Source organism: Apium graveolens, chromosome 10 (assembly GCF_009905375.1).
Source record: "Apium graveolens cultivar Ventura chromosome 10, ASM990537v1, whole genome shotgun sequence".
Lineage (NCBI taxonomy): Eukaryota > Viridiplantae > Streptophyta > Magnoliopsida > Apiales > Apiaceae > Apium > Apium graveolens.
The window spans coordinates 77,509,139-77,525,243 of record NC_133656.1 but is presented as its reverse complement, the minus strand read 5'-3'; positions in this window follow the sequence as shown (position 1 = coordinate 77,525,243).

The window sequence follows — 16,105 nt, the reverse complement described above, 5'->3', positions numbered from 1 at the left end:
ACTTTAAACAAACAAGCATCATGCTTCTCATATACTATATCAATCACAACCATTCCTAACTACTCAAAACTAAAGCTAGGGTTTGGAGTTTATACCTTCTTGAAGCTTCTTAACACAACACAAGAGCTTTGAATGCCTAAAAGAACCTTAAACTTTCATAAAAATTCAAGAAAACTAAAGTTACTTTTTGAAAGTTACTATTCACCATATTCTTCCTTGAATTATTGAAAGAGATTCATGAAGAATTGGAAGCTTAAACTCCTAGGATATGCTTATCTAATCATCAAGAAGCTAAGGAAATTACCTTGGATTTGTTTATGGAGTGAAGCTTGAATTTTGCAATTTTTCTTCTTTGAAAAAGGGAAAGGGCCGAGAGCTTCATGAAGAAAAGGGAGAAAATGAATTGTTTGCTTGCTTGGTGTTTTTGTGTGGTGTTTAGCTTGGTTACATGGAATTTACCATGGTAACTTTTACTTGGCCTAGAATCATCCAACAAAACACTTCTCCTTGTCATGCTTATGTCACCATGCTTGTGTCATCCTATTGCCACATGTCTTCTCCTTGTAGTGTGATGTCGTCACAATCCTTGGCTTCTTGTACAAACTTGTCTCTTGGTCGCTTATTTGTTTTACGGTTCGCTTAACTTTCATTCTCGTTCGTCATTTGAGGGATCCTATCTGGGATCTTATTACTTGGGTTCCCCTAAACCTTTCTCAATATTTTATATTCCTTTTATGATCCTCTCTTATAATCCTTGAATTTAAATCATTTTAATCATGTTACCTTATACTCAATTCTTTCGGTATCTGGTGGATTTTCGGGAAAAATCAAAGTGTTCGAATTTGGATTCTGACGATCTTTACATAAACTTATTTACTTTATGGAATACTAATACGATCTTAGAATTTCCATAACAGTACTCCTATATAGTGTGGTCTGATAATTTTCCTTAATCAGCATCATCAGCAAAAGTTACTATTCATCAGGGTTTCAAAAATTCCAAAAATTGGGGTTATTACAGTCTCCCCTCCTTAAAAGGATTCCGTCCCGGAATCAGATAGAAAATGAATAGTGGTACTCTCTTAGCATTGCACTTTCTAACTCTCAAATAAATTTTCTCACATTGTGGTTCTACCATCAAACTCTGACTAGTTTGATAACCCTTCTCCTAAGCACTCATTCCTTTTCAATCTATACCCTTCCTGGTTGCTCCATATAGGTTACGTCTGGTTGCATGTCTTTGCGCTTATATGCCCCTATTTTTCTGGCATCCGAATTACACTTCCTTAACATTGATATGTGGAACATGTTATGAACTTGCTACATGTTCGGGGGGTAGGGCTAGCTCATATGCTAACTTCCCAATACGTCTTAATATATCCAAGGGTCCAACAAATTATGGACTTAGCTTTCCTTTCTTTCCGAACCTCATCAATCCTTTCCAAGGGATACCTTTAACATTACTTGGTCCCCTATTTTATACACTTTGTCCTTTCGAGTCAAATCAGCATACCTCTTTTATCCATCATGGGGTTGCTGTCATCCGTCTTCTGATTAGATCCACCATGTCTTTGGTCCATTGGACCACTTCGGGTCCGAGCATCTTGTGCTCTACAACTTCATCCTAACATAAGGGAGATCGACATTGTCTTCCCTCAAGGATCTCATAAGGTGATATCTCGATACTGAAATACCATCTATTGTCGTAAGAAAACTCAATCCGTGCTAAGTGACCATTCCAAATTCTTTCAAGTCTATTGCACAAACTCTCATCATAGCTTCTAGCATTATAGCTTTTGCTTCTTAATACTCATTCTTTTCCAGTTCGTAATCGTTACTATCTTCCGTTCCTAATATTATACTGGTTATACTTTTGCTCGTTAGCGTTCTATAACCTTTTAATAACCACGTTAACCTTAGTATCACGAACATGTTAGATTCGGAATACCACCGCACTGATACTACTCCTTTCTAGCTGCTTCTATCTTTGAAAGCTTAATCCATCGTATAGAAGTAAAAGAATTTATTGAGAGATCACTATGATCATGAACACTTGTTATATCGCATATTTAGTACAGAAGGTGGCCAGCCTTTAGTACTTGACAAGCAATTAAACAACATGTGGTATCCTACTAGGCTTCTATCACACAGATAGATAGTCTTTCGGCAATATCTCCCCTTCTGGAAGGGTTGTTCTTCTCATCTTATACAAAATTAAAAGGAGAGAAAGAGCGAATTGAAAAGAATTGTATATAAAAAAAATACTGCCACAAAACATCTGGCTTGGAGTCTACCCCTGAATTATAGAGGTTTATCATAGGAGAATAAAACATATATATGTATATATCTCAACATCAAGTATTATCGCATCGTATTTCACGTGTCCGAATATTTACTATTCCGTCCATCGTTTATGGACCCATGCTCTTGCTCGAGCTTATAAACAATCACCTTTGAAACTCCCTCGACATCGAAAATCGAATCTGGGATTTCATTCTAGACATCATCGTTATTAGAATTCTATGCTTGCATCGCAACCTTCCTCATATAGTAATATGACCCTCTATTGATAAGAAGGAATAAATAACCATCTACAGTAGAAATAATTAGTCTATCAATTATAACTTATACATCACCACAACCCGATTAGTGGTACTCAATCTCAACATCCATTCCAATACAACTCTCACGGTTGTAATTAATCGGCTCATTACTCGCAGAATCATTCCTGCATTATTATGGTCCACCATTGACCTACTGTTCCTCGGAATCTTAATATTTAATCATACGTAGTCCATATCTGCTGTATCAAAATCTTTTAAGGAGTTAACATAATTACCAATCATGATTCTTGAAGAACACTCCAGATCTCGACGTACATTCATGACATGAAGCAGATAAAATTGCAGAAGAGCTTCAATCAAAGCAACGATAGTCGGTTAATACCATTCTTAATCATATGTCTTTATTAGGAGACATGAATCTCAAAGGTTCATTTAGTCCTTTTTGAAGCATGGTCCTGGCTTATCTCAAGATAGTACCTTCTAAGATAGATAGTTCGCTCATGGCGATTACACGAATTAAACCTTTACCAAACTACTATTACGGTTGGGTATTGCACGGTCATCAGGAGGAATGTCAATCTTCCAAACCATAATACAACCTTTACGGCTTAAACCATCATCCCTGTATTCCTCTGGCACGAGCGCCTATGATTTCCCTCTTACACTTAAAGTGTCGGCCACCTCTTTGGCCTTTCCTGATAGTAATAGTTCTTTATAACCAATGTCTTTTGAACGATCTCTAACTAAATTTTCTACCTCATTTCCAATCACTGCTTGTGTGAAAATGCTCTTCCTTAAGCTTTGGTGAGAAAAAAAATCACCATTTTTTCATAAGTCATTGCCTTAGTCTTTAGAAGTGAACATTGTCACGACTGACTCTCGATCATACTTAGGACGTCTCTTACCTTGGATCCTTCTCGTTTTCGCCAATCTCGACCTTCATTGGGTCGATCTATAGCTTCTTATGGTTTAACACGTGCCCCACCTGGCATTATTATAATTACGTCATATTTCCTTTATCAAAGTTTCTATTCTTGAGAATTTTGAATATTACCTTTCTCCTTGTAAAACCTCTAAGGTTATCCTTAAATCCTTCATCATGTACACCCTAGGTACAGGGCATATCCAGATACCATTTACTAATACTAGAATCATTGTCTATAGAGTTCTGAAAACTTTCTCCACTGATCTTTAAAGATTGTTTTTGCCTTAATCCTTCATTCCGTATTACCCAAACTCATAATGTCCCTATTAAGGGTGAAATGCCAACCTTTATGCATTCCTCTATGGTTCATCTTAAGTTATTGAGGTTCCATCCTTAATTCCACCTTTTTAAAAAGGTACTTGCATCCTTCCATAGATAAATCAAGTCATGTATCCCTGATAAGGGTGTCTTATTCAATCATTCCCATCTCAATAGTATATGCCTAATTTCACAGTAACATCTGTATCCAAAATGAGGTCAATCAATATGGCCTCCAAAAGATAACAATGGTTATCTACTTTTCTTGCCTGATTCAGTAATGATAACAGGGATGTTCTAGAAGATATTGGTCGTGTTCAACGTGAACCTTTTAGTTCTAACTACTCATTTACCTCTTTTATTTATCTCAACAGTCATCTCAACGCTGGGATATCTTTTATGCATGGCGTCCCCTTTTTGGGTATCAATTCACATGCGTTACTTACACTTCACATTCTTGAAGGTCACTTCCTTCATCCAATTTTCCTAATTTCTTACTTTCTTGTCTCCTCAGTCCATCCGTGTTTCCTTATTAATCAATCGATCTATCTCAAAGTTTCATCGAATACTGTCAACTTCAAGGGAATTAACTATACGTATCGCTTACGCCTTCAAACCTTGAATTTATCTCATGATCAGTCACCATCGCGCTGATGATGACACACTTCTCTATATTTATTATAAGGGTTTCTTAGGGTTTCCCATACCTAACTCCCTTATCACTTCTCAACTCTATTTCCTTTATATCCCTTTATACTCCTTCCCTTTTCAGTCTTTTATTTCCGTTCTATTACAACCATTACATGAACCAACACAACATAAGCATTGATTTTAAACATCCCGTCATTATGGATTCGTGTCCTCAGAACAAATCTTGACAACTTTTACAACTTAGATTCATAATTCATCATACTCGTCCGCTTTTGTTCTGGCTCTAAAGCTTTTACACTACCTTCATAACCTTGGGAAGTACTTTCCCGAAAACAATTGTCTGAACTTTAATCAGTTTATTATAACCTCTGGCTCCGTGCCTTTCTTGGCCTTTCACCAACGGGCGGCCTCTCTCTTAGGAGGGTAAGTGACAAAAATAGTCTTTTGTGGTTCGTCAATCATTTAGAATCTCAAATGATTCCTATATTTTCTTTAGCCAGGCTCTTGCCTCGACTGGGTCAACCTGTTCCTTGGAACTCTAAGAGCTTAGCGACTTAAAGGTCATGAAAGGATTTCCTACCGCATTGTTTCCTCAAGGTGGTGGTTGAGAATAAAAGTATAAGTTATGTTTAGACAGGTCCATGAATTTCCGTACAAGAGTACCGTCTCGGGTCTCCTTATCTTTCTCGACTTATGTTTTCTCAGTATGAAATGTTTCATCCTTCTCCCATAATCAGGGTTATCTTATACGTTAAAATCCTTGTTTTTCATTTCATTATATTATGGGTTCTTTCTTTCTTGATGGCGACCTCCCTGACTATCACATTCAGGGTTTGCCCTAAATCTTATTCCTCGAACTATGGCTTTAATCTAAGATCTCGTCCTTAAGCTCTTGAACGTTTGGAACCCAAATTCTGTAGGAATACCTCAGTATTCCCTTATCATCTTTCTCGGGTTTAATCTCTTCTCTATTTTTTGGCTCTCTACCTTCATTCATCACTTTTTCTTGGCACAATATGATCTTTTCCAATAATTCGGGCTGTATTGCAATCTCAAACAGCTTTTCAGTACCGGCTCCGGTTACCTTCACTTCTATTTCCATTTTCTCAAAATCTCTTATTAACTCTCCCAAAGACATTTTCATCTTGAGTCTCTCTTTTATACTAAGGGCGTTAGCCACCATTTTGGATTTCCCTGTATGATAAAGAATCTCATAATCATAATCCTTGATTAGCTCTAACCACCTCCTCTGGCGCATGTTGAGCTCTTTCTGCGTGAAAATGTACTAGACCACTTACGGCTTCTGTAAATCTCGCACTTCTCTCCAAACAAGTAGTGCCTCAAATCTTTAGGGCAAAACTATTACCACGAGCCCAAGCTCATGGGTGGGGATATCGAACTTTATATTCCCTTAGTTGTCTTGACGCGTACGCGATTACCTTGTTGTGCTGTATAAGAAGTACCCTAATTCCTTATGCGAAGCGTCACTACACATCACAAAATCTCCTTTTTCCATCCGACAACTCCATCATAGGGGTCGTCACCAACCTTTGCTTCAGTTCTTAAAATCTGTTCTCGCATTTCTCTGTCCATTCGAACTTCTCAGTCTTACGAGTAAGCCGCGTTAAAGGGGCTACTATATTTACAAACTTGAACGAACCTCCGGTAGTGACCGGCCAATCCTACCTCTGGTAGTCGTCCTGACCAAGGTCATCCATTCCTCATCGGTCCTTTCTTCGTTCTTGTCAGGATCCTCCCCAGAATCCTCTTCAGCAACGATCCCTTCTGGGACAACTCCTCAACGGCTACATCCTCAACATGAGCATTATCCGTTCCCTCGTTAGGACGCTCTATCGGATCCACAATCTGATCTCCTAATAAGTAATAAAACATCATCACGTTACTGCTCCTCAACCTCAGGGTTCGGAGTCCCGCTACCATACACGATAACGAACTACGCTTCTATCACGATATTTATAAGGGTTCCCCTAAGGGTTTTAACTATCAGTACTACGTTAGGTAGTCTGACTATGAACTTGTCAAGAGTTCTTATTATCTTAGTGAACTTCTTATCTTAACGTCGCATTATCTCTGAGGTTTAGAATGCTTGGCTCTAATACCATTTCTGTAACACCCCCCAAATCCGGGGTCGGGGATCCGGGTTGTCACAAGTTCCATTTCCCTTAATAATACTTAATCTTAATAATCAACCAACTACTGCGTACTGTGACCCCACAATATACACACACACCACAAGTTATAGTCTCAGAGATGAATATCCAAAAATGACACAAGTCATTTTATTCCATAATTATAAGCTATTACACCTCAAAAGGGTTTCTGAATAAATTTACATATTCTTTGCCATTATTACAATTCATAAATGTACATAAGTCTGGCACATCAAAAGTTGAAATCCTAGCCTATTGGTAGTTCCTACCTCAGCTATAACAATATCAACGCCTACAGGAAACTGCGGAACATTTCCTAACCGCTCACGAATTGGGAGCTTGATCCTGTTCATCTTGTCTATCTGTTGTTGTGTGATGAAAGAAAAAATCAAGGGTGAGCAACAAGCCCACCAAAATAATATGTATAATACTTTATAATATATGAGCATTCTCATAGCACTCATGAAAGTCTTGGTCAAAAAGAAATGAACCAAGTTTGATCTCTTAACGCGACCAAGTCGCAAAATATTTAGTATATATGTATATATACTTTTCAAAATCTTGAAATCCTCTGCCATGTATAATATACACAGAGTTCCAGTTTATAACTGTATATAAAAAAAATATCGTTGCAAGGTGATCTCATATATCTAACCTTGTCTCAACGTTTTTTTGAAAATCTTTGTCATGCATAAGATAATCATTAACCAGATATAAGTTGAAAAAATGAAGTTACGAGATACTTCAATATACTTATATCTTTTCCGAATACTACTTGAACTACCACCGTTCAAGGTATAATCCGTTTCAAAAGTTCATCACATAGATGAGACTACAAGATAAGATTTGAATAGATTCAATCCTTGAAATATCATTATAAATAATGAAGTTACGAGATATACTTCATTAAGTCCCTATATATATATACACCTATATATATATATATATTTCATACACTCCTTGAAAACCTCTATTTTGAAAATTATAAACAGAGTTGTAATATCCAATGAATTTGGAAAGGAGAAAACCTTGGCATAAACCTGATATCTTGCTGATCAGGCAAAGATACCAAAAAGTAACCTTTTCTACTATTAGATGGACGAATTCCCTACTGGTCATCACCCTGGCCGCATTAGGACCTATGCTGGACTGCAACTCAGCCACTTACGCATTGATGGACTCCCACTGAGCCACTTACACTTTCATGGACGCCCACTGAGCCAATGTTGCTTATGCCGACTCAAATAGATGGACTTACTTCCCGAACGTTGGGCAAGTAATCAAAATGTTTTCTCAAAAGAGCAACCTCGTTGCGAATATAAAATACACCACAGAGCCGGATCCCTCAGGTTTTGAGCGAGTATTTAAATCCCCTTCGAAAGGAAGATCTTAAATATAAAAATGAGTTTTGGGATCCGCTCTAACTTTTAAAAATCATTTTGAAGACTCGAAAACATTTTTAAGAATGTTTGGAGTAATGCTGATTTAATGAAATAAATCAGTCCCGATATATTAGAAAATATCCGAATATTATTATTTAAATAATATTCCCATAAGGATAATCTTTATAAAAATAATTTGAAGTAGAAGTTTTAAAACTCATACTTGAAATGAATAATAAATAACCAAAGATATACTTATACGAAAGTATGATCTTTATTTGAATAATCGAAAATGAGTTTGATTATCGAAACATTATTCTTTAATAAAATAAAGAATATTATTTAATAAATAAGCGGAGTCATAAGTCCTCGAATGAATATTCAAAATAATATTCATTAAATAAAATAAATGGAGTCATAAGTCCTCGAGTGAATATTCAAAATAATATTCATTAAATAAAATAAACGGAGTCATAAGTCCTCGAATGAATATTCAAACTAATATTCATTAATTAAAATAAAGTTATCGAATAAGCCTTATTCGATTAATAGTTTTGAAAACTATATCTATATATATTTAAATATATATGTATATAATATACTCGGGAACATCGACTCCCGGTTTAGAAAATGTTCACCTTTGGGTCCCCTATACTAAGGGTATACGCAACTACTACTTATCTCTAGCATAGGTATTATGTAACTTATAAGCATTTGAATCAACAATTAGATATCAAGATTACGAAACAGGCATGCATATAAATATCATATCATATGCTCCAATATATCGCAAGACTTTGCTAATAATAATCATGCACTTATCACAAGATAATGCATATACATATATACATCACAACAACAGTATAACGGGTAGAAAACTTGCCTGAGTGTTCCCGGATAGACTTAAGCTTAGAGTGGGTCCGATAACCTATGAACAACAACATAAGTCGGAATTAAACCCGGTCGCTTAAGAAACTAGACTTTAACCAATTGAACCCTAACGTTCGCTTATGGTCACTTCTTACGGTTAACGAATCACATAAGTCGTTCGAGTACCCTCGGCTCCACCATTTTTAATAATTTAACCATTAAGAATTTTAAGGAGATTCTTTCGCGACTACTCTACCAACTGCCTAATACACTTTAAAAAATTGTTTCATAATCTAATTAGTCATTTAAGGGCCTTAACCAAGCTTTCAAAGTAAGGCGAGGGGTAATGGTTCGTTCGCGAAATGCCGTTACTTAAAACGGTCGTTTTTCCTAAACCGTACATCGGATTCAAGCGAACCACATATCAAAACGAAGCTCTTAACATGAACTATCTAAACATGGCAATGGTCAGAGTCTTACAGTGAGTTCACGGGTCCTGAAGTTAAGAACTAAAACAGTCTAAGGTAAATCGGGCATTACGATGGCTATGTTTATGCGATTACCAAATTTTAAACTACTCCAATCAATCCACAAATCAACCCACAATCAACATTACAACCAAAATACCTCCAAACCTTAATACATCAGTCCATTACTTCATGTTTTATCCAACTCATTCAATCACAACAAAAGCTACTAACCATACTAAGGTTCATTAACTAATAACCAAGATTCAACCATCAAAATCTCTACAAACTCAACCAAACTTTAAACAAAGAAGCATCATGCTTCTCATATACTATATCAATCATAACCATTCCTAAATACTCAAAACTAAAGCTAGGGTTTGGAGTTTATACCTTCTTGAAGCTTCTTAACACAACAGAAGAGCTTTGAATGCCTAAAAGAACCTTGATCCTTGCTTGTATAACCTTAAACTTTCATAAAAATTCAAGAAAACTAAAGTTATTTTTTGAAAGTTACTATTCACCATATTCTTCCTTGAATTATTGGAAGAGATTCATGAAGAATTGGAAGCTTAAACTCCTAGGATATGCTTATCTAATCATCAAGAAGCTAAGGAAATTACCTTGGATTTGTTTATGGAGTGAAGCTTGAATTTTGCAATTTTTCTTCTTTGAAAAAGGGAAAGGGCCGAGAGCTTCATGAAGAAAAGAGAAAAAATGAATTGTTTGCTTGCTTGGTGTTTTTGTGTGGTGTTTAGCTTGGTTACATAGAATTTACCATGGTAACTTTTACTTGGCCTATAATCATCCAACAAAACACTTCTCCTTGTCATGCTTATGTCACCATGCTTATGTCATCCTATTGCCACATGTCTTCTCCTTGTAGTGTGATGTCGTCACAATCCTTGGCTTCTTGTACAAGCTTGTCTCTTTGTCCCTTATTTATTTTACGGTTCGCTTAACTTTCGTTCTCGTTCGTCGTTTGAGGGATCATTTCTGGGATCTTATTACTTGGGTTCTCCTAAACCTTTCTCAATATTTTATATTCCTTTTATGATCCTCTTTTATAATCCTTGAATTTAAATTTTTTTAATCATGTTACCTTATACTCAATTTTTTCGGTATCTGGTGAATTTTCGGGAAAAATCAAAGTGTTCGAATTTAGAAAATTGACGATCTTTACATACACTTATTTACTTTATGGAATACTAATACGATCTTAGAATTTCCATAATAGTACTCCTATATAGTGTGGTCTGATAATTTTCCTTAATCAGCATCATCAGCAAAAGTTACTAATCATCGGGGTTTCAAAAATTCCAAAAATTGGGGTTATTACATCACATGACCTCTTAACAGGATTATTCAAGAAAGCCAATATGTATTGATAAAGATCTACTCATCCTTCAAGAAAAACTTTGGATTTAATGTGACTGCAAGGAGATTAGTCCTAAAGAAGATTAAAGATCTAAGGAGCAATAAATCCAAAGATGCACTCCCAAAAACTCTATCAATTTCCTTCACAGGAAATAAAGTGCATTTGAGGCCTTATTGGCTGATGGAATGGATGGATGACAATGGTGTTAGAAGATTCTTCAGACTGGATGACCAACTGAGTATCTCTAGGAATGAGACTCTATTGGAAATGCAAGAAAAGTTGGATCTATCAGATGCTGAAGAACTTAAATTCCACAGACAACTCCAAAATCAAATAGAAGAAAATAACAGGAATCTTGGAAAGAAATCCAGACAATCAAGGAAATAGGAATCATCTGCTCAGACTAGAGGAGCACCTTGATAATGATTGTAAGAACTCTTTGTACACTTTACTTTGCTCAATTTTCAACAAACTGTAGTACTTATTGTTATATCTACTATATTTCAATCTATAGATTTAGGGTGTTTTATTATCATCAAGTGTCTCTTAATTTATGGCTATAATTCCAGTAGACATAAATTGGGGGAGGTTGTTAGGAATATGTTGTGAACTTGATGATAAGTTAAACAAAACACCTTAGTAGATTTAACTTAGTGAATTTTGTAGCTCTCGGCGGATGTTTTATTATAGTCCCGACGGATGAACTTTACAGCCCAACGGATGACAACTGAACATCCATCGAGAGTGTAGCTTATATAACAATAAGTATTGTAGCACATTTCTGCAAACAACAAAGGTTTAGTCTAGTAGATTCTGTAGGATTCTCTAACTCATGTTGACTACTAGATTGATATATAGAATAGGTTGGCTAATTGTAAATATGAGATGTCTTGTAATTTTGTATAAGTGACATGGAGTCAAGTGGCAGATAGCTCCCAACGGATGATCTACAAGGCTCCCGATGGATGATCAACATAATTCCGATGGATGTACAACATAATCCCGACGGATGATCATATTCAAAATAGCTATTGATAATGACAACACAGTCACACGCGTCAGGTGTTTGCAAAAGGAATGTGGCAACCTATTAAGGATTTTGAGAACAAATAAGCATTACCATTTCCATGCAAATATGAAGATATTCAAGGATGCTGGATAGAGTAATATTGTAGCATGATATTAGACTAGATTCATTTTGTTTTATTATCTTATCTTATTATCATGTAACTTGGTGATATATAAACCAAGAGTAGCAAGTAGAACAAAGAACAGTAAACACATTTTTCAGAGAGATAGATAAAGTTGTACTTGTTGAATTTCTCTGTAGTTTGTTTGTTCACTTGTAAAGCAGTTGTGTGCTATTCAAAGCATCACAACGTTCTCTATCTGAGATATATATCTCTGGTGGATACTTTCAAATCCACCAGAAAGTTTTAAAGCTTGTGTTTTATTACTTAGTGCTTTGATTTCTATTATTCTTTCATTCTGCATTACTGCAAATCAAACACTGTTATATATATATATATTGAGTTAGAACATTTTAAAATCTCAAAAAGAAGCCATAATTACATTCAACCTCCCTACTTTAATTCTTGTTGTATTGTTAGGGAATAACACAGAATAATCATATTTTCGGAACACTTATACCAAACAAAGGAGATGATCTAAAATTTTGCCAGTTGTATATTTATGACACTAATCATGAAGTTAAAAATCGAATGAAATGGATTAAGGTTGATGATGGCGATTCTATTCATACTGAAATAGTTAAAGGCTTGGTAAAAATATTGGATGAGTCAAACCCATTGGTTAAGAAGTTTTGTTATGCTCACGATCATTTCAAGGAACAACCTATTAGGGATTTGAAGATTAAACTAAAAGTTTGTCTTTCTGAAAGCGGCCGTGAAAATTTAATTAGTCCTTCAAACGAAGTCGGCTGTGTGATGGTTGGTGATATCGATTCGACTATTGGCGATGATGATATCATCGTTAATAAAAAGACCGATATTAATCTTAGGGATATGATAATTGAGAAGTGTGACAAACTGCTTGAACTTTTCTTCAACGTTCATTCTTCACTTATGTCACTATAATACCTTATTCTGTTTCCTCTTTGTGAATATGGATACCATGATGAAATCCCCTATATGAATTCAGAAATATAGACAAAAAATAAGCGTAAAAGAATAACCATGAAGGATATTACTCATACATGTTACAATTCCGCAAGAATGAAGGTTTGGTTTCCAATGAACTATTTATTTTAGCACATTATTCTAAATAATTTATATTATAAAATGTATCTAACAGAAGCTTTATTATTTAATTTACTTAGGGATTCACGTGCGACTAGGTGGATGGCTTTACTAGTAGTATGTGGTTTATGCATTTTCTTGTGTAGAGCAAGCACGTCTGTGGTGGTTGCATACATATCAAACCAATTTGAGAAGTGATCTTTGTAACTCTCTTGCATAGAAAGTTGTTAGAGGTGCAAATGATACCTCTAATGTTGGAAAAGGATTTATATTGCCTTCTAATTTTCGTGGTTCAATGCGCTACATACAACAAAATTTCCACGATGCACTTATTGTTTGTCGTGCAGTTGGTCATCCAAACATTTTCCTAACCATGACATGCGCTTTATGGGATGAGGTTGTTGAAATGATAAAATTAATGCCTGGATGCTCGGCTAAAGACTCATCTAATATAATTGGTAAAGATTTTCATCTTAAACTTGAGCAATTGATAGAAGACATAAAGAAGAAGAATTTCGTGGGCACTATTGGATGTAAGAATCTTATATAGATTTATATATTTCTATAATTCAGACTTTTCCTATAGTTCAAATATACAAATATAAACCTTACATGTTGATAGACTTTAAGTTTCAAAAGCGTGGATTCCCTCACATTCAAATATGTTAATTTGGCTTGATGGAGATTCAAAGCTGAATCTTGCTGCTAATGTTGACAAATATGTAAGTGTTAAGATTCCCGATCTGGTCACCAATCCTGAGGGTTATGATGATGTTATATCACCAATCCTGAGGGTTAAGTTTCACAATATTATGTTTGGAATGAAATTGACCGGAAGTGGACAATTCGAAAAAAAGGAAAATAGATTAGTCGACTATTGTATATGCATCACAGTCATAGAGAGCTATGGTACCCTCGGCTGTTGCTTTCAAATGTGCATGGATGCATCACTTTTAATTCCCTGAAAATTGTCAATGGTGTTCTTTATGCCACCTTCAAAGATGCATACAAGAATTTAGGATTGCTTGATGATGATAATGAATGACATTCAGTTAATAAAGAGTGTTCTATCAGTAGCTTTCCCGAACAAATTAGATAGTTGTTTGTACATATCATTGTAAACTGTCAAGTATCAGACTTGAGAAAGTTGGTGGAGCACTATTGGAAAGACATGATCAATGACCTATTGCTTAAAAGACGTCATTTGAACTCTGATCCAAATACGATATATTCCGAGAAGCAACTTGAATTATTTGCTCTAGTATGTATTATTTTATCATGCTTCCTCACAAATAACACTTTTTTCCAATTTGGCACCATGTAGTGTTATTTCCAACGAAACTATAAATTAATAACTTTGTTCATTACAAAGATTGAAAGCTGCTTAAGTCAATTGGAAAATCTTTAAAACAATTCAAGCAGCCGCCTTAGCCTCCATCCAATTATCTTCAAAGTGGTTTAAATAATTTGGTTTTTGAAGAAACAAGTTACAAACTTGCTGAAATGAAATCATAGTTTAATAAGCTTTTCGTACATTGTAATCCTGACCAGCTTGAAATTTTAATGCTCTCAATTCAACGAAGAAAAATTATGAAGAAGTTTTCTTTATTTATGGTAGGGGTAGCTGTGAAAAGACATTTGTTTGGAAAATAATAATATTTAAGTTAAGGTCACTTGGCTTAATTGTTTTACCAGTCGCTTTCAATGGAATTATCGCTACGCTAATGCCCGGTGGTAGAACAACCATTCAAGATTTAAGTTTCCTACTGTTCTAGATGATTGTTCTTCTTGTGCAGTAAGTCATGATTCTGATATAACAGAGTTGATTTAACATACCAGCCTCATCATATGGGAAGCATCAATACAAAACTGTTACGCTCTTGAATGTTTAGATCACTCATTACGTGATATTGTAAACGCAGAATAGACTTATCCTGAAATTAAGAATTCAGTTCAAAATATGATTGATCGGACTTATCCTAATTTTTTGTCACAATACAAGTAACATAAATTTTTAAGCGAGAGAGCAATATCGACTCCTACCAATCAAGTAGTTGGCCATCTGAACTCTTTTATTGTAGATACCATTTTTGGTGATGAGTCACAGTACTATAGTATAGACAGGCCTGAGGATTTTGGTGGCACAGCTTCTTAATTAAGTTTTTTATTCCCTCCAAAGTATTTGAAGTCAGTCAACATTCCCGGTCTACCACCTCACGAGTTAAAGATAAAAGAAGTAGTTGCTGTTATGTTGATGCGAAACTTAAACCAGACTCTTGGCCTTTGTAACGGGACTCGAATGATGATAACTAGGTGTTTGAATCAATGTGTTGAGTTTGAAGTAATCTGTGGTGCATTTGTTGGCACCAAACCCCTTCTTTACTTGAATAGAACTCTATCCAACAGACAGCAAGCTTCCTTTCAAGTTGATATGAAAGCAAATTCCAGGACAATCAACAATTTACAAGGCCAGTCACTTAGAAATAGTTTGATTATACCTTCCGAACCTCATATTCACTCATGGTCAACTTTAAGTTGCTGTTAGTCGAGTAATTTCTCCTTCAGGATCGAAGGTATTCATCAATTCGAAGACTGGTGATTTAACCAATGCTACTAAAAATGTTATGCATAAAGAAGTTTTCTATTTTTTTTCCTGTAAAATAGTTTTAACAGTTGACGGTCTTTGGTGAGGATGGCGATCTCTTTTATAAATTAATGTTGTCATATATACTCTTTTAATTTTAAAACAATGGGAGTAACAATATATTTTAAGAGCCAATGAAATTAAATGTTAAAAATATCAACGCTACTCCTAGAAAAGTAAAGTGGACATTAAATTAGGGTTAGAGATAATATCAATTTAGTTGTTTTTGTTAATATTTATAATAAATTTATGAATACATAAAGCATAATTAATATAATAATTTATACGAATACATTTCAATTTTATTGAACTTATTTTTCTCTATGTCATGCAAATGGAGTTACTATTCCTAGTTATTTTTTATATTAATTATGTCTCATAGCGGGAACATTGACCCATAATGATATAGGTCTTGAACTTGGGCAACAACATAAGAAAGGAACTAGGGAAGTGTAAACAGAACTGTAGCAGAACTTT